Raw genomic sequence first — 20102 nt, 5'->3', positions numbered from 1 at the left:
TGGACACTTAATCAAATTGAACATTCAAACACAAGCCTCAAGAGAAACATAAAAAGGTAAACATGAGTAAGAAATCATAAGGGACTAAACAAGGTTAAGCAGTTTACATTCTTATATGGGAAAATGGTGAATGCAACCCTTTAGAACTTTATCATCAACAGGGGCCTTAGAGTTTACTAAGACAGAGGGCCTGTGTGAGATTCCATTATGTTGAGATGATCTCAAAAGAAGAGAAAAGTGAGAAAGAGGGGTGCACTGGGAAAGGGAGCACAGGAGAAGAATGAGGAAAATTTTTTCACCTATAAATGGGGCATACATGGAAGAGTTTATACAATGGAGAGGAGAATGGGGGTAGATGGGAGTGGGAAACACTTGAACCTCACTCTCGTTTGAACTGGTTCAAAGAGAACCAATCTTACCCAATAGGGAAGTAGGTTAGAATGGGGTTAAAAGAAAGTAGGAGAGGGCAATAAGAGTGAGGGGGGTAGATTAAGGAGGGCAATGGTCAGAAGCAAAATAGATGCTTGAGGAGGAGATGGAGAAAAAAGTAGAAGAGAATAGGATGAAGAGAAATACACAGCAATCACAACTGAATATTAATGAGATGAATTTATTCATAAAATGGAAGAGAATAGCAGATGGATGAGAAATCAGAATCCAACAATATATTCAGGAAACACTTGAAAAAGAGATATACATAGTGTTAAAATAAAGGACTGGGGCAGAACCTATTATGCTTCAACTGAAGTAAAAAAGGCAAAAGAAATCATGATCTCAGATAAAGCAAAAGCAAAAATACACCTAATTTAAAAAGATGAACAGGGAAACACTTTGCTAAACAGTATCCTAGACAATGAATTAATATATAAATACTGAATATATATGTACCAAATGGCATAGCATACTAATTCTTGAAGGAAGAATTAAAAATAAGTTACAGGAGGAAACAGTAAAACTATAACAGTGAGGGGGACCTCAATTTATCCCTTTTGGACTGAGATAAATCTAACCATAAAACAAAAAAAAAAAGTTAAGGAGGTGAACAAAATTTTAGAAAAGTTAGATATGATTTCCTTCTCAGCTGTGCATGGCACCTAGACAAAAATTAACCATGTAGGGCATAAAACCTCGTAAACAAATGCAAAAAAGCAGAAATATTAAATGCATCTTTTTCTGATCAGAACAAGATTAAAATTACATCAATAAAGAGCCTTTGAAGCATGGATTAAAAATTAATTGGCAACAAGGCTACTTCCAGGACCCAAGATGGTGGAATAAGTAGTAAATCACCATAACTCTCCCATATTCACCTTCAAACAACCATAAGATAGTGTCCCAAAACAAATCCTAGAACAGCAGAACCAGCAAAAAGAAGGGGGCCAACAGTCTTTTAGCCCAAGAAAAGTGGAAGATCAGCAAGAAAGTTATGTCTCACTCAGGTAAAAGGGGAACACAGAACAGGAGAGTAAGAGTCCCAGTAAGCCCCACCTCAGCAAACCAGTGGGAGATTCTGAGTCCCAGTGCAGTGGGGCAGGCAAATGTCAACACCAGAAAACCCCACCACCACCACATACTTCAGCATAGCCCCAGGCAAACAGGTGCCTGTGACCAGACTGCCATATACTTCAGGATAGCCCTAGGGAAATGCAAAACACCCCACTGGCCTCAGCACATACCAGACACCAGCACTAGGACTCTGATTCAGCACCAGGTAAGCTGCCAGACTCCTATGGCTTCCAGTAGCACCAGTCACCCCTCACCCTACCCCTTCAGCACAACACTAAACACAAGGGTCCCTTGTGGACCTCAAGACAACATCAGTGCAGCACTAGGTAAACAGCCAGGGCCTGCAGCTGCTGGCATAAGAAGCCTGAGACAGTGTCCCTTCCATTCTGGGAACAAAGCTCAAATTTACTAGAAAGGGAAAAGGCCAAAAAAGGTAAGCAAAAAGCAACAAGAAGAAGAATCTGACTATAGAAAGTTATTATGGAGACAGGGAAGACCAAGGCACAAACTCAGAAGAGAACAGCAATGTCAAAACATCTTTGGGTTAAACCCCAAAAGGAAAACAGGAAGTAGTCTCAAGCTCAGAAAGAACTCATGGAAGAGGTTAAAAAAAAAAGGAGCTTAAAAATCATATAAAAGAGGTAGAAGAAAAACTGGGGAAAGAAATGAGAATGATGCAAGAGAATTATGAAAAAAGACTCAATAGCTTAGAAAAAGAAAACAACTGCTTAAAAAGTAGAACTGGTCCAATGGAAAAGGAGATGCAAAAATCCACTGAAGAAAACAACTTAAAAAATACAACTGCCCAAAAACGAAAGGAAATACAAAAGCTAACTGAAGAAAATAACTCCTTAAAAGTTAGAATTGGGCAAATGGAAGCTAATGACTCTATGAGACATCAAGAATCAAATAAATTCAAAAGAATGCAAAAATAGAAGAAAATGCAAAATACCTCATTGGAAAAACAACTGACCTGGAAAATAGATCCAGGAGAGACAATGTCAGAATCACTGAACTACCTGAAAGTCATGATAAAAAGGAGGACCTGGACAGCATCTTCTAAGAAATTATCAAGAAAAACTGCCTTGATATCCTGGAACCAGAGGGCAAAATAGGCATTGAAAGAATCCACCAATCACCTCAGAAAGTTGATCCTAAAATAAGAACTCCAGGGAACATTATAGCCAAATTACAGAACCATCAAATCAAGGAAAAAATACTGCAAGTGGCCAGAAAGAAACAATTCAAATATCAGGAAGTCACAATCAGGATTACACAGGACTTAGCAGCTACAACATTAAAGATTCAGAGGTCATGGAACATAATATTCCAGAAGGCAAAGGAACTAGGACTACAACCAAGAATCACCTACCCAGCAAAATTAGGCATATTTTAAGGGAAAAAACAACCATTCAATGAAACAGAAGGATTTTAAGCTTTCATAAGGACAAAAACAGAATTGAACAAAAAAAAATTGGCCTCCAATATTAAGACCCAAGAGAAGCCTAAAAAGGCAAACAGGGAAAAGAAAACATAAGGGATTCAATGGAGCTGAAATGTTTATATTCCTACATGGAAAGATGATACTTGCAATTCTTAAAAATTTTAGTAGTGTAGCTAGTGGAATAGTGTAGCTAGAAGGAATATACATAGAGGAATATACACAGAAGGTATGGGAATAAGGTGAATTTGAGGGAATGACTTAAAAAAATAAGGTATGAGAAAGAGGAGTACACTGGGTGCAGAAACAATGGAGAAGTAGAATGGGGTAAATTATTTTACATGAAGAGGTGTGAAAAACCTATAATAATGGAGGGAAAGATAGGAGTGTGGACAATGGGCATCCCTTGAACCTTACTGTCATTGGTATTGGCTCAAAGAGGGAATAATATACACAATCAGTTGAATATAGAAATCCATCTTACCTGAAAGCAAAGTAAGAGAGGAAGAGATTAAGTAAGGGGCAGGGGGGGAGGGGAACTGACAGAACAGAGGGTAGACTAGGGGAGGTGGTAGACAGAAGCAGAAACTGTCGAGGAGGAAAAGAGTGAAAGGAGAGAGAGGACAAACAGGAGGAAAAATAGGAAGGAGAGAAATACAATTGGTAATCATGACTGTAAATGTGAGTGGAATGAACTCTCCCATAAAATGGAAGCGGAGAGCAGAGTGGATCAAAAAGCAGAATCCTACAATATTTTATTTACAAGAAAAACACTTGAAACAGAGGGACACACATAGAGTAAAGGTAAGGGGTTGGTGCAGAATCTATTATCCTCCAGCTGAAGCAAAAAAAAGCAGGGGTAGCAATCCTGGTCTCAGATAAAGTAAAAGCAAAAATACACCTAATCACAAGAGATAAGGAAGGAAACTACATCTTAATAAAAGGAACCATAGACAATGAAGTAATATCAATACTAGACATATATGCACCAAGTGATATAGCATCCAAATTCTTAAAGAAGAAGTTAAGTAAGTTACAGGTTCATGACCAAACAAGAGATAGAAAGCATTACAAAACGTAAAATAGATATTTTTTGTTATATTTAATTAAAAAGTTTTGCACAAACAAAAGTAATGCAACCAAGATTAACATGAAAGCAGAAAGCTGGGAAACAGTCTCTACAGGAATGTCTCTGATAAAGGCCTTATTTTTCAAATATATAGAGAACTGAGTCAAATTTGTAAGAATGCAAGCCATTTCCCAATTGATAAATGGTTAAAGGATATGAACAGGCAGTTTTCAGATGAAATCAAAGCTATCTATAGGCATATGAGGAAATGCTCTAAATCACCTTTGATTAGAGAAATGCAAACTAAAACAACTCTGAAGTGCCACCTCACAGCTGACAGATTGGCTAATATGACAGAAAAAGAAAATGATAAATGTTGGAGAGGATGTGGGAAAATTGGGACACTATTGCATTATTGGTGGAGTTGTGAACTAATCCAAACGTTTTGGAGAGCAATTTGGAACTATGCCCAAAGGGCAACCAAACTGTGTGTGCCCTTTGATCCAGTAATACTACTACTAGGTCTGTATCCCAAAGAGATCATAAAAAAGGGAAAAAGACCTACATGTGCAAAAATATTGATAGTAGCCCTTTTCATGGTGGCAAAATATTGGAAACTGAGGGGATGCCTATCAATTGGGGAATGGCTGAACAAGCTGTGGTATATGAATGTAATGGAATACTATTGTGCAATAAGAAATGATGAACAGGCAGATTTCAGAAAACCTGGAAAGACTTGTATGAACAAATGCAAAGTGGAGTGAGCAGAACCAGGAAAACATTGTATCAGCAACATTGTGTGATGATCAACTATGAATGATTCCGCTCTTCTCAGCAACACAATGATGCAAGACAAGTACGAAGGACTTGTGAAGGAAAATGCTAGATAAATGCTAGAAAAAGAACTGATGAATTCTGAATACAGATTGAAGCATACTTTTTTCACTTTATTCCTTTTTGTGTTTTTTTCTTTTGATCTGTTTCTTCTTTCACAATTGTGACTAATATGAAAATGTTTTACATGATAGCACATGTATTATCAAATTGCCTACCATTTTAGAAGAGGGGAGGGGAGTGAGGGAGAAAAATTTGGAACTCAAAATCTTGTAAAAATGAATGCTAAAAATTGCTGTGACATGTAATTGGGGAAAAAAACTACTAAAAATTAATTGGACACTAAATAACCTATTTGTAAAGAATGAATGAATCAAAGAACAAATCAAAGAAATAGTCATTTCATTATAGATAATGACAACAATAACATCAAAATTAGTGGGATATAGCCAAAAAAGTGCTTAGAGGAAAATTTATATCTCTAAATGTTTATATAAATAAAAGAGAAAGCAGAACAATGAAGTAGGCATGCACCTAAATAAAACTAGTTATTGTTGCTTCTTGTCGTTGTTCCAAACTCTTTGTGACTACATTTAGGGTTTTCTTGGTAAAGATACTGGAATGGTTTGCCATTTCCTTCTTTAGCTCATTTTACAGATAAGGAAACTGAGGCAAACAGGGTTAAATGACTAGCCCAGATTCACAAAGCTTGGAGGTGTCTGAGGTCACATTTGAACTCCAGACCTGGTACTCTATCCACTGTGCCACCCAGCTGCCCTTAAATAAAACTAGAAAAACAACAAATTAACACCCCCCCAATTAAACACTAAAAGAGAAATCCTGAAAATCAAAGGATAAATTAACAAAATTGAAAGTTAAAAAAAAACTCCACTGTAGGAGCTAATTTTTTGAGGGGGGGAATAAAGTAGATTAGTCATTGGCTAATTAGGTTTTAAAAAAGAAAAAAAGAAAACCAAATTACCTGTATCAAAAATAGAAAGGGTGAATTCACAACCAATGAAGATGAAATAAAAGCAATTGTTAAAATCTATTTTGCTTAACTATATGCCAATAAAACTGACAGTCTAAATGAAATGTATGAATATTTACAAAAATATAAGTTGCCTAGATTAAGAGAATAGGAAATAGAATATTTAAATGACCCTATCTTAGACAAAGAAATTGAAAAGAAATAACAGGTAAAAATGGGAAGGAAGGAAAGCACTACCAGATCTCAAACTAAACTACAAGGCTATAATTGTCAAAACAATTTGGTACTGGGTAAGAAATAGAGATTGATCTATGGAACAGATTAGGTACCTAATATATAGAAGCAAATGAGCACAGTAACCTAGTGTTTGATAAATCCAAAGGTCCCACCTATTGGGCAAGAATTCACTATTTCAGAAAACTGGAAAGTAATCTGGTAAAAACTAGGCATAGACTAACATCTTATACCATACATCAAGATAAGTTCAAAATAGGTACATGATTTAGACATAAAGAGAGATATCATAAGTAAATTAGTGGAGCATGGAAGAAATAACCTGTCAGATCTATGTTTCAGGGAAGAGTTCAGGACCAAACATGAGATAGAGAGGTTCATAGGAAGTAAAATGGACAATTTTGATTATATAAAATTTAAAAGCTTTTGCACAAACAATACCAATACAGCTAAAATTAGAAGAAAAGCAGGAAACTAGGAAAAACTCTTTGCAGCAACTTTCTCTGATAAGGGTCTCATTTCTAAAACATATAGGGAATTGAGTCAAGTTTATAAGAAAAATAGCCATTCCCCAAATTAGAAATGGTCAAAGGATATGAATAGGCAGTTTTCATAAATCAATCAATAGTCATATTTTTAAAAAAATGTTCTAAATCACTAATAATTAGAGAAATGCAAATTAAAACAACTCTGGAATACAGTGGAGTAAAAGCAGTGACTTGCTTGAGCTCTCCCCCAAACCCCTTCAAATGCCTGTAAAAAATGACTCTAAACAAATTCTAGAACAGCAGAACCCACAAAAAGACAGAGTGAAACAAATTTCCGGCCCAAGACAACCTGCATGGTTGAAAGGAAAGGTCTGTTGCACTGGGCTGGGAGAGGAGCACAGTTTAGTGTGGACCACGCTGGCAAAGATGGGGCCACAGCAAACCCTGAGCAGGCCTCAGGGGACTGTGGTGGTTTCCAGACTTCTCAACCCACAAATGCCAAAGACAACTTAGAAAGTTTGTAGGAAAGGTCTGTTGCACCTGGCTGAGAGAAAAGCGTGGTCTGGCCCCAGCCCTGGCACAGTCCCAGGTGGCTGCTTCTGGAGTTCTTGGCCCACAGATGGTGGTGGGATTAAGTGGCTAATCAGAGGGCAATTGCAGGGATCTCTTTCCTGGTGCTGAGGCAGGATTCTCTTGCTTTGCCTGGGCCTGGATCTGGGTTGCAGGCCTGGGTGGCAGTCCTGGGGTAAGGAGGAATGCTAGTGTGGTGGAAATCAACCACCCAGGTTGTCTTGGGCTGGAAATTTGTTTCACTCTGACTTTTTGTGGGTTCTACTGCTCTAGAATTTGTTTAGAGTAATTTTTTACAGGTATTTGAAGGTGTTTGGGGGAGAACTCAAGCAAGTCACTGCTTTTACTCTGCCATATTAGAGAGTTGTTTTAATTTGCATTAATTCGCAACAGTAGAGAGGGAATCCTCCTCACAGTTCCAAGGCAGAAAAGTATGCTTGTGTTCACTCACAGACCAGAGCACAGGCCAGGAAAGGAGTAACACATCTCCTTAGATCATACCACCTTGGAAGAACTGAAAGTTTATAGGTACCTAGGAGTATCTCTGAAAACAGGTGCATAAAACTCCTGAAGCTTGGGACAGTACACCTTCCACACTGGAAGCAGAGTTCTACCTTAACAAAGACTTTAAAAGTCAAGTAATTGGCTGGGAACATGAGCAAACAGCAGGAAAAAAACTCAGACTATAGAATCTTATTTTGGTGACAAAGAAGATCAAAACATACAACCACAAGAAGACAACAAAGGCAAAGCTCCTACATCCAAAGCCTCCAAGAAAAATATGAATTGGTCTCAGGCCATGCAAGAGCTCAAAAAGTATTTTGAAAAGCAAGTAAGAGAAGTAGAGGAAAAAATGGGAAGAGAAATGAGAGTGATGCAAGAAAATCATGAAAAATGAGTCAACAGCTTACTAAAGGAGACCCAAAAAAATAATGAAGAAAATAACACCTTAAAAAATAGAGTAACTGAAATGGCAAAAGAGGTCCAAAATGCCAATGAGGAGAATGCCTTAAAAAGCAGAATTGGTCAAATAGAAAAGGAGGTCCAAAAGCTCACTGAAGAAAATAATTCCTTAAAAATTAGAATGGAGCAAATGGAAGCTAATGACTCTATGAGAAATCAAGAAATTATAAAACAAAACCAAAAGAATGAAAAAATAGAAGACAATGTGAAATATCTCATTGGAAAAACAATTGACCTGGAAAATAGAGCCAGGAGAGATACTTTAAAATTATTGGACTACCTGAAAGCCATGATCAAAAAAGGAGCCTAGACATTATCCTTCAAGAAATTATCTGAAATTATCAAAGAAATTATGAAGGAAAACTGCCCTGATATTCTAGAACTAGAGGGTAAGATAGAAATGGAAAGAACTCACCAATCACCTCCTGAAAGAGATCCCAAAAGAAAAAGTCCCAGGAATATTATAGCCAAATTCCAGAGTTCCTTGGTCAACGAGAAAATATTGCAAGCAGCCAGAAAGAAACAATTCAAGTATTGTGGAAACATAATCAGGATAACACAAGATTTAGCAGCTTCTACATTAAGGGATCAGAGGGCTTGGAATATGATATTCTGGAGGTCAAAGGAGCTAGGATTGAAACCATGAATCACCTATCCAGCAAAACTGAGTATAATCCTTCAGAGGAAAAAATGGACATTCAGTGAAATAGAGGACTTTCGAGCATTCTTCATGAAAAGACCAAAGCTGAATAGGAAATTTGACTTTCCAATATAAGACTCAAAAGAAGCATGAAAAGGTAAACAAGAAAGAGAAGTCATAAGGGACTTATTAAAGTTGAACTGCTTACATTCCTACATGGAAAGATGATATTATAACTCATAAAACCTTTCTCAGTATTAGAGTAGTTGGAGGGAATACACACACACACACACACACACACACACACAGAGGGCATAGGGTAAGTTGAATATGAAGGGATGATATCTAAAAATTAAAATTAAGGAGTAAGAGAGGATTATATTGGGAGATGGAGAAAGGGAGAGGCAGAATATGGTAAATTATCTCACATAAAAGAGGCAGAAAAGAAGTTTTTACAGTGAAGGGGAAGAGGGGAAGGTGAGTGGGTATGAGTAAACCTTACTGTCCTTGGATTTGGCTTAAGAATGGAATAACATACACACTCAATTAGGTGTAGAAATCTATCTTACCCTATAGGAAAATAGGGGGAAGCGGATAAGAGAAAGGGTGATGATAAAAGGAAGGGCAGACTGGGGTGGGAGAGGAGGTAATCAGAAGCAAACACTTTTGAGGAGGGATAGTGATAAAGGAAAGAATAGAATAAATGGAGTGGGATGGGATGGAGGGAAATACAGTTAGTATATCACAACATGACTATTATATAAGTGTTTTGCATGACTACACATGTAGAACCTATGTTGAATTGCTTGCCTTCTCAGTGAGGGTGAGTGGGGAGGAAGGAAGGGAGAGAATTTGGAACTTAAAGTTTTAAAAATGAGTGTTAAAAATTATTTTTACATGCACCTGGGAAATAAGATACACAGGCAATGGGGTATAGAAATCTATCCTGCCCTATAGGAAAACAGAAGGGGAAGAGGATAAGAGAAGGGAGGGAGTGATAGAAGGGAGGGCAGATTGGGGGAAGGGGTATTCATAATGAATGCTGTCATGGAGTAGGGGGAAGGGAGAGATGGGAAGAAAATTTGGAACTCAAAATCTTGTGGAAGTGAATGTTGAAAACTAAAAATAATTTAATGAATTAATTTAAAAAATACAACACTTGCATATTGACAAAAAAAAAAACAAAACCCACAACTGTGATGTGCAACCTCAAACCCACCAGCTTGGCTAAGAAAAAAGGAAAATGACAAATGCTAGAGCAGATGTGGGAACATAGGTGCACTACTGCACTGTTGTTGGAACTGTAAGCCAGTCCAACCATTCTGGAAAGCAATTTGGAATTATGCCCAAAATGCTATTAAACTGTACATATACTCTTTGATCTGGTAATACTGCTGCCAAGTCTATACCCCAATGAAATCAATGTAAGAGGAAAAGGGCCATATGTACAAAAGTATATATAGCAGCTCTTTTTTTGTGGTAGCAAAGAATTGGAAACTGAGGGGCTCCCCAGAAATAGGAGAATAGTTGAATAAGTTATGGTATTTGAATGTGATGGATTACTATTGTGCTATTAAGAAACAATGAAGGGGATGATTTCAGAAAATCCTAGGAAGACTTGTATGAACATGCAAAGTGAAGTATATATATATATATATATATATATATATATATATATATATATACATTTTTTTTTTTAGGCAATTGGATTAAGTGACTTGCCCAGGGTCACACAGCTAGTTAGTGTCAAGTGTTTAGTCTGAGGCCTGATTTGAACTTAGGTCCTCCTGATTTCAGGGCTGGTGCTCTAAACACTGTGCCACCTAGCTGTCCCCACATGCAAAGTGAAGTGAACAGAACCAGAGAAACAATTTATACAGTAACAACAGTAATATTGTAAAGATAATAAACTCTGAAAGATTTAGTCACTCTGATCACACACACTGATCAACCACAATTCCAAAGGACTTATGATGGAACATGCTTTCCACCTCCAGAAAGTGAACTGATTGATTCAGGAGCATAATGAAGCACATATTCTTCTATTTCTTTTTTTTTTTCTTCGAAGATGACTAATGCAGAAATTTTGTGTGTTTACAATTTGTAATGAGTTTTATTTTTCTTGCCTTATCAATAGGTGGGAGAATGATAGGGAGGAGGTAATTTTGAAGTAAAGATAAAAATAAAAATAAAATAAATTGTAGCTATCCTTTGACATACCAATACTACTATACTACTAGGTCTATCTATACCCCCAAAGAGATCATAGAGAGAGGAAAAGGACTCATATGTACTAAAGTATATGTAATAATTCTTTGTAGTAGCAAAGAACTAGAAACCAAAGGGGTGCCCATAATTTGGGTAATGGTGAAGAAATTGGTGTAGAAATGAGATGGAATATCATTGTGCTATAAGAAGTGACAAAAGGTATAGTTTTGGAGGAATTGGGAAGACTTGTATGAATCCATATAAGGTGGAATGAGCAGAAGCAGGAGAATAATTTATATAACAGCAACAATATTATCAAGACAAACAATTTTGAAAGACTGAAGAACTTTGATCAATTCAGCGATCAACCAGAGTATTCATGATGAAACATACTACTCACCTCCTGACACAGAGGTGATGGCCTCAAGTTGTGAAATAAGACTTACATTTTCACATGGCTAATGCGGGCATTTATTTTGCTTTTATTTTTTGTTTTTTATTTTCCAGTGGGGGAAGAGAAGATAGGAATAGAATAAAAATGCATGTTACTAGAAAAAAAATTTAAAACAAAAACCATCCCATGTTGCTACTCTAAACTACTTGGTGGTCAGTCAGCCTAATCACTAAGGGTAAACTCATGATGTCACCTTGATAACAGGGGGGTATCTACTCCAATCATGTAAAGACTTCCCCTGGCACAATGGATAGATGGATAAGAACAATTTGTTCTAATGGTCATGAAGATGGCTGAAGCAAGCACTGTGGAGTGCTTAGAGATTGGTCAGGCCTGCATCCCAGGCCATCACTAGTCATTCTGACTTTTTTACTCCCACTGGATGTCTATGACTCTGGAAGAGAGAGTGAGGCTGATGACTTTGCACAGCTCTGCCTCACTTAAATACCATTCATGTGGAAGTTAAGACATCACCACTGATGTCATTGGTCCTATTAAAAAATGAAAGATGAACAACAATAATATCAATATGGAATATAATATTCCATGAGGCAAAAGAGAAAAGCTTACAACCAAGAATAACTAACTTTGTAAAGATCAATACAAACCTAAGGTATAAAAAAATTGACCTTTAACAGAGTAAAAGACTTCTAGCATTTTCAATGAAAATACCAAAATTGAGTAGAATCTTTGAAATGCATTTACAAAAGGATTTCTGATTAAGGTGGCAGAATGAACTGGGGCAGAACAGCCTACCATTCATAGAAGTATTCCAGTAAAAAATATTTAAATCACCAAACCAAATAATGATTAAGAAATCCAAAGAGAAATCACAGGCCTAGTCCAAATCTACCTAAGAGGACAATCAGAAACCTACAGGCACTTAAGGAAGGGGTTCAGCCAGAAAATTTGGGGCAAAAACAACACTTAAAAATCTTCCAGCATGGACCAGAAATGTTCCAAGGACACATGGATCCTGTAGCCCTATATATGAGGAAACAGGAAAATCATAATGCTCCAAGATGGAAATCCTAGAGCAGTTGGAAACCCTCAGTTCTCTGACAATGATGTGGGAATGAGTCATTTGTAGTACTCTGACCTGAGACCACCCCTGAGGAACTTGAACACAGCATTCCGTACACCTAGATAATGTAGGTACACTTGAAACTTTTCAAAACTCTAAACATGAAAATCAGTGGAAAGTAATGTCACTGGCAGGACCTCAGATAATAAAGTTCAGGACAAAACCTGGCTCTACCATCCTATTCAAGAGTGAAAGGATAGGAGGACCCTAGCCCTGATATAAAGTTCCAATTCAAGAAGAAAGGCTGGAAACATGAGTAAAGAGAAGGCATCCACAATTTTAAAAAATATTCAATCAATCTAAGTAAGTCTAAAAGAAACCCAGAGGAAGACAATAACTCCATTTTTAAAGCCTATATTTTAAAGCATGTATTTTAAAACATATGTCTATATCTACCTATCTGTATATGAATATATATTTATAGTATCATACCTATATAAATATATAATATTAATAAATCTATCTATATGAATATATTTCTATAGATATACTATCCACATATTGGAGAGAAAGAGAGAGAGAGAGAAAGAAAGAGAGAGAGAGAGAATGTATGTATATAGCTTTGTAACTCCTGGAAGAAATGAAGCAAGAGATATAAGATTCATTCTAAATGAAATGAAAGTCCTAGAAAAAGGAATGGAAAGGAAAATAAACAGCTCAATATAGTAAGTAATGGAATTCCTCATAATTAGAATGTAACAAATATAAATCATTGACTCTACAAGACAAGAAATACTAGAACAAAATCTAATGACTGAAAAAAATAGAAATAATGTAAGATATCTATACCTTCACTGTAAAGATGGGGGTGGAAGGCAGAGAGTAGAAAAATATAACAAGTCACCTGGAAAGCAAGTCAAGGAAAAATAACTTAAGAATTATTGTAATCCATGAAAACCATGACAAAAAAAGGCCTGCATGTCACATTTCAAGAAGTCATAAATGAAAATTGCCCAAATCTACAAGGTATTCCAAGAGACTTATTTCAGTAGTAGGCTATTAAAGTTTAAATTTCTATTATAAGCTGTATAACAGAAAGAATTTACCAATCACTTCCTGAAAGAAAACCCAAAATGAAACCTCCCAGGAATACCATAGCCAAAACATAAAGCTTTCAGGACAAAGGAAAAATACAATAAGCATCCAAAAGAAAAGAGTTCAAATATGAAGGAACAACAGTCAGGATCAAACAAGAACTGGCAGCTATGGCTATAAAGGAGAGAAATCTTGGAGTACTATATTCTAAGAGGCAAAAAACAAAGGTTTATACCTTGAAAATCTTAGTTTATTCCTAAAGGATAAAACAAAAATGGAGCTTAAACAGAATATAAGTTTTTCAAACATTCTTGATGAAGAGTCCACAGCTTGGTAGAATCTTTGAAATGCAAACAAAGAAACCCAGAAAAACCTAGAAAGGTAAATACATTTAGGCACTATGAAAAAGTTCTACAACAATTACATGCTTACATTCTAATAGAGGAGAAAAAATAAGTATCCCTTGGGAATTTTTATGTTTTCCAGGTTCATTGAGTTAAATAAAACAAGCAGAAGGTGGGAATGGGGCTGTTTATTCTATTTTGATGATCTTAAAACAAGAAAGAAAAGGAAAGAGAAAAGGAATATACTAGAAAAGAAATGGGAGGAAAACTCTGTGGACAGAGTGCTGGAGTTTTAGTCAGGAAGACCTGAGTTCCTATCCTACTGAAGATATTTATTATCTGAGTGACCTTAGGCAAGTCACTTGATCTTTTCCAGTCACAGTATCCTCATCTGTAAAGTGAGGAGATAGGAGCTGGTGGTTTCCAAAGCCCCTTCCAGATTTAAATCTATAAAGGAAGAGGAATGGCATCACATGAATATCTCTTTCACTTGAACCAGACAAAAAGAGATTGAATACACAATACATAAACACCACACACAGAATGTGACATTGAAATCATTAAACTTGACAGAAAGAGGCAGCTATGGGGAGCTACAGGTTTAGGAGAGATAGTAGTATCAGGGAGGGATTAATTATAATTCTAATTTCTGAGGGTAGATCATGAATTAAAAAGAAAGAGAGAAAGGATAATAACCTGTGAATGGGTCTGGGAGAGGGGAAGAAAAGAAAGGTAGTGGACCCTAAAGAGATTGCTTCAGTTATAGATTACTAATATTGATCACATTCCCTTTCTTTTACCACCTTCACTGTAAAGATGGGGGTGGAAGGCAGAGAGTAGAAAAATATAAGAGGATATGATGGAAGAAAAACAAAATTATGAGCCATAACTGAATGTAAAGAGGATGAACATTCACCCATAAAACAGAGGATGGTGGAAGAATAGATTAAAAAGAAGAATTCAACATTATGTTGTTTACAAACAACATGCCTGAAACAGAAATTCACACTAATAAGATATTGGAGCAGAATTTATTATGCCTTGAACTAATTCAAAAAGCGGGGGTGGCAATCATGATCTCAGACAAGGCAATAATACAAATACACATGATTAAAAAGGATGAAAAGGGAAACTATGTTATGTTTAAAGACACCATGGATAATAAAATAATATTAATACTTAATAGAAATGTACCAAATGGCATAGCATCTATGTTCTTAAAGGAAAAAAAAAACATTTAGTTACAGGAAGAAATAAATAGTAAAACAATAATGTACTCCCTTTCAGACCTTATAAAAAAAAAGTCAACAAGAATATAAACAAGAAAGAAGGAGCTGAATAAGGTTTTATCAAAGTTAGATACAATAGATCTGCGGTGATTACTGAATAGAAATAGAAAGGAGTATCTATATTTCTTAGTTGTGCATTGCACCTTTACAAAAACTGTCTAAGTGGTAGGGCATAAAAGCTTCATAAACAAATGCAGAAAAGCAGAAATAGTAAACACAGTCTTTACTATGACACAATAAAAATTGTATTTAATAAAAGGCCTTTAAAGAAAAGATTCATACTTACAGGGAGCCTAAATAATTTAATCCTAAAGAATTAGTAGGTGAAAAATATCATAGAAATGAGATAATTTCATCAATGAAAATGAAAGGACACAACATACCAAAATTTTTGGGATGAAGCCAAAGCAGTCCTGAGGGGAAATTTTAATCTCTAAACACTTTCATTAGCATAAGAGAAAAAGATCAGATCAACAAACTGGGCATATAGCAACAAGAAAAACAACAAACTTTTAGTTAAATCACCAAATGAAAAAAAAAAGAAAATCTAAAAATAAGAGATGAACAAAATCAAAAGCAAAAAATTAAATTGATAAAAAAGTAGAAGCTTTTAAAAAACTAATATAGTAAACATAGTTAACTAATATGATCCAAGAAGAGAGAGGAGAACCAAATTGCCAAAAAGAAAAAAAAATATGAAAAAGGAGAATTTATAACAGATGAAGATGTAATAAAGGAAATTATTAAAAGCTATTTTGCCCAATTATATGCTAATGAAACTAACAATCTAATTGAAATGACTAAATGTTTTTAAGAGTCCAGGTGAATGGAAAAGAAAGAAAAAAATGCAAATCTCAGAAAAAGAAGTCAAACTAGCTATAAATGAACTTTCAAATAAAAAACTCTAGGACCAAAAGAATTTGCAAAGGAATTCTATTAAATGCTTAAAGAATATTTAACTCCAATTTTATATAAAGTGTTTACAAGAAGAAAGATGGCATCCTACCAAACTCAACAAAAAGTGTACAATAGAGGTGTCAAACATGGCCAGGCATGACTCACAACACTCCCAAATGCAGCCCCAAACATATTAAACTGTAATTGGAAAATATTTAACAAAATAAGTAAAAATACAATAAAACATAGATAATATTACATTTAAAAACTAAGTCAATATGCAGTCCCCAAAGATCTTTATGTATAGATTAGTGGCTCCTGTTTCTATTTGAGTTTGATATCATTGCTGTACAGCAACACATTTAAAAGATCGTGTACTATGAAGAGGCTGGATTTATACTAGAAATGGCAGAGCTGTTTTTTCAACATTAGGAAAACATATTAGGCTATATTAATAACAAAACTAAGGAAAATCACTAATATATCAGATTTTAAAAATATCTGGGCAAAATACAACATCCTTTTATTTTAAAAACAGTAGAGAAATAGGAATAAATGTACCTTTCGTTAATATGATCAACAGTAACTGTCCAAAAAAAGAGCCAATATTATCTATAACATAGAAAATATTAGATGCCTTTTCAATACCAAATGAAGAGTAAATTCCAAGATCAGGGGTAAAATTGTCACCACTATTACTGAATATAGCTATCAAAATGTTAGCTATAGTAATAAGACAAGAAAAAGAAGCTGAGGGAATTAGAGACAAATAAGAAATGAAATAATTGCTTTTTGCTGATGATTTGGTTCAGAAAACTCTAACAAGTAATAATGTCAATAAAATAAACCTGTGTCTATATGATAACCAGATACGCATTCATGGCATTATACATACTATACTGCTCATTCCAATGAATGGAACCAGTATATTGACCTGCCCAAGGGAATTCTGGAGAGTAACTGCAGCAATGTGTACCTGGTTCACTTGATCAAACTCACCACAATGAGAAACTTTATGCCATCAAGCACTGTATTTATATGTTTGTTTCTTTGTTTATTGCTGTGATATGCAAGAAAGATTCAGAGGAGCCATGAAGTGTTTCAGTGGTATCATTACTATAGGATAAATACTGTTACAAAGGGCACACATTTTAGAAATTCCTAGTTACTGTAACTGAACAGTTACAAAAGCCTTGAGCAGCGCTGTACAAGAAATTGCCTTAACAGATGTTAAACTTGTATTTCCAAAGATGAAACTGTCAACAGTAAAATCAGAAGGAGAAGCTGCATTAGCAGAAACTCCGGGAATCCTTAGCACGTCTTATTTGGAGTAGAAACTCATGTGAGCATATAGCAAAAATCAGTGGAGTCAATTGGCAGAGATGCTGAAGTTCACATTGTATTCATTAAGAAGTATGCCAGATGTGATGTTTGTCTTGAGCTTCTTGCTCAAACTGGAATTACAGTTACCACAAATGAGGTAGTATAGTTACAACTTTTAGAGGACAAAGACCATCCAAAATTCAAGGAAATATAAAATACTAATTAAGACAAGTGTTCCAGAAACTGATCTTCTTTCTAAAGTGTTAGTTTGTAAAAGCATCAGCCCAGGCAGGTTGTCTTTTCTCATGTACTACAGCTAAAATATTGAATTAAAAACTGACTCCTTTTTTGCTTGTCTTCACAAAATATATTTGGTTGGGCTACTTGAGTACTGACATTTAATCAGAGTAGTCAGCTTTAGGCATCCATTATTTCTTTCCTTCCTTCATTTCAGCGTGCTTTACTTTTTAAAAACTCTGCAGAGGTACCTATTAATTGTGTTGTGCCCATTTGTTGTAAAAGATCTTAAAAGTTCATAATTTTGTGGAATTTCTTAATTAGACACTTTGTAAATAATAAAGGGTAACTATGACTGGTTTTCTTTTGGTATTATGTATATGTACAATGTCATGTAGTATGTATAAATGTCATATAGATTCCCATGGTCTCTCAAAATACAGATTAATTAAACTATAATTATTTTAAAAGAAAAAAATTAAATCTACAAAAATAGGCCTTTCTATAGGTTACCAATAAAACAGAAGAAAAAGAAATGCAAATATATTTCATTCAAAATTACTCCACTTTGCATCTGCTGCCCTGCCTGGTTTCAACTCCATGGAACAAGATGCCCCTTCTAGTATAAACTCATCAACAGGATGAAAACTCAAGCCTTTATTGAGACCACCTCCCTCAGGCTTCTTTTGCCCTCTGATTGAAGAGCTGGAGTATCAAACTCCTACCAATACTTTCCTTTATAAAGGGCAGAAGCTGGACTCTCAGCTCACTCCACTCTGTGGCTCTGCCTGGTTTCAACTCAAACTGCTTGCCTTCTAAAGGAGAGGACAGGGGAGAGAATATAGAACTCAAAAATGTTTTAAAAACCAATGTTAAAAATTTTTGTCTACATGTAATTGAGAAAAATAATTAAAAAAATGAAATATGTGAACAATTATTATATACTTTTTTAAAAATCAAGCTGTATGTATAATAGAGATGTGCAGTTTAATATATAATCCTCTCTTTTTCTGTTCTATTCTGTATAAGGAAATGTTCTTTTTTCAAAGGAGAACACTCAGGGTAATTTTTTTTTTGCAAATGAAAAGGAAAAGGATCTACCAAGACCAGTTCTCAAACTATCTACAAACAGTGACATTCAAAACTATCTGATACTGGTTTAAAAAAAAAAACTAGAAAAGTTGGTCAATGGGACATATTAGGTACATAAGATTCAGAAGCAATTCAAAATAGCAGCACAATGTTAGATAAACCCAAGGACACCAATTACTGGGGTAAGCCTTCACTATTCAACAAAAAGTGCTGGGAAAATTGGAAACTATTCTGGAAGAAATCAGTCTTAGATCAACATCTCATAGCATTTACCACTATGTGCTCCAAATAGACACATGTCCTAGATACAAGAAGTCATATCAGAGAAGAAATTAGAGGAACAGAGAAGGAGATACATCTATGGCTGGGCCCTAGAGGAAGAATTCTTGGACAAACAAGGAATACAGTCAATCACAGGAGATGAAATGGATACTTCTCCAGCAGATTTCTAACCTCTAACATCCCTATTCTCTCACTAATCTTCAATCAATCTCTATCCACTGATTGCTTTCCTACTGCTTACTATATGACCATGTTTTCCCCATCTTCAAAAGAACCATCATTTGATTCGCCAATACACACTAGTTATAATTCTATATTTCTCTTCCCTTTTATGGCTAAACTCCTTGAGAAGACAGTCTGTAATTGCTGCCTATACTTCCTTTCCTCTCACTTTTTAACTCTTTGTATTTTGTTGTCCAATTGAATCATTCAACTGAAAATTCTCCTTCCAAAGTTACTAATTAACTCTTAATTAGTAAATCTAATGGCCTGTTAGATTGTGAGTTCCTTGAGGGCAGGGACTTTCTTATACCTCTCTTTGTATTCCTAGTGCTTAGCACAGTGCCTGGCATATAGGTGCTGAATATAGGACTGAAATGATCCAGGATAGTTTGTTGACACTGACTCTATTCTCAACCTTCATTCTTCTTGAGGGTTACTTTATGGAACTAGAAAAAGAAAACATGAATTCATCTGGTGGAACAAAAGGTTTAAATTTAAAGAGAAAGAAGAGATTAAAATGGGAAGGAAGGAGGTCTAGTGATATGAAGTCCCAAACTATAGCACCAAGATGATTTGGTACTGGCTAGAAAATAAAGAGGTTGGGTCAACACAAAAGATTAGGTATATAATATATACAAGTAAATGTGTACAATAGCCTACTGCTTCATCAATCTTGTAATCCCAGCTACTGACGCAAAAAATTACTATTTGATTAAAAAAACTGCTGGGGAAACTAGGGAGTAGTCTGGCAGAAACTTTATGTAAACCATCTCATTCTCTATACCAAGATAAGTTACAGATGAGTACATAACTTAGAAATAAAGGGTGACATCGTAAACAAATTAGAGGAACAAGAAAGAAATTACCTTTCGGATTTATGGATAAGGAAGAGTTCATGA

The 20102-nt window shown here is 35.4% G+C and overlaps 1 pseudogene; it reads left to right on the top strand.

The window, feature by feature from the left end:
- The first annotated feature begins 16619 nt into the window (after positions 1–16619).
- Positions 16620–17690, top strand: LOC114045622 (annotated as a pseudogene).
- Positions 17691–20102: the final 2412 nt, after the last annotated feature.

Source organism: Vombatus ursinus, unplaced genomic scaffold (assembly GCF_900497805.2).
Source record: "Vombatus ursinus unplaced genomic scaffold, bare-nosed wombat genome assembly UNPS02014779.1, whole genome shotgun sequence".
Taxonomy (NCBI): Eukaryota; Metazoa; Chordata; class Mammalia; order Diprotodontia; family Vombatidae; genus Vombatus; species Vombatus ursinus.
The sequence above is the reverse complement of the archived record's forward strand: the minus strand, read 5'-3'. Positions and strand labels throughout refer to the sequence as shown.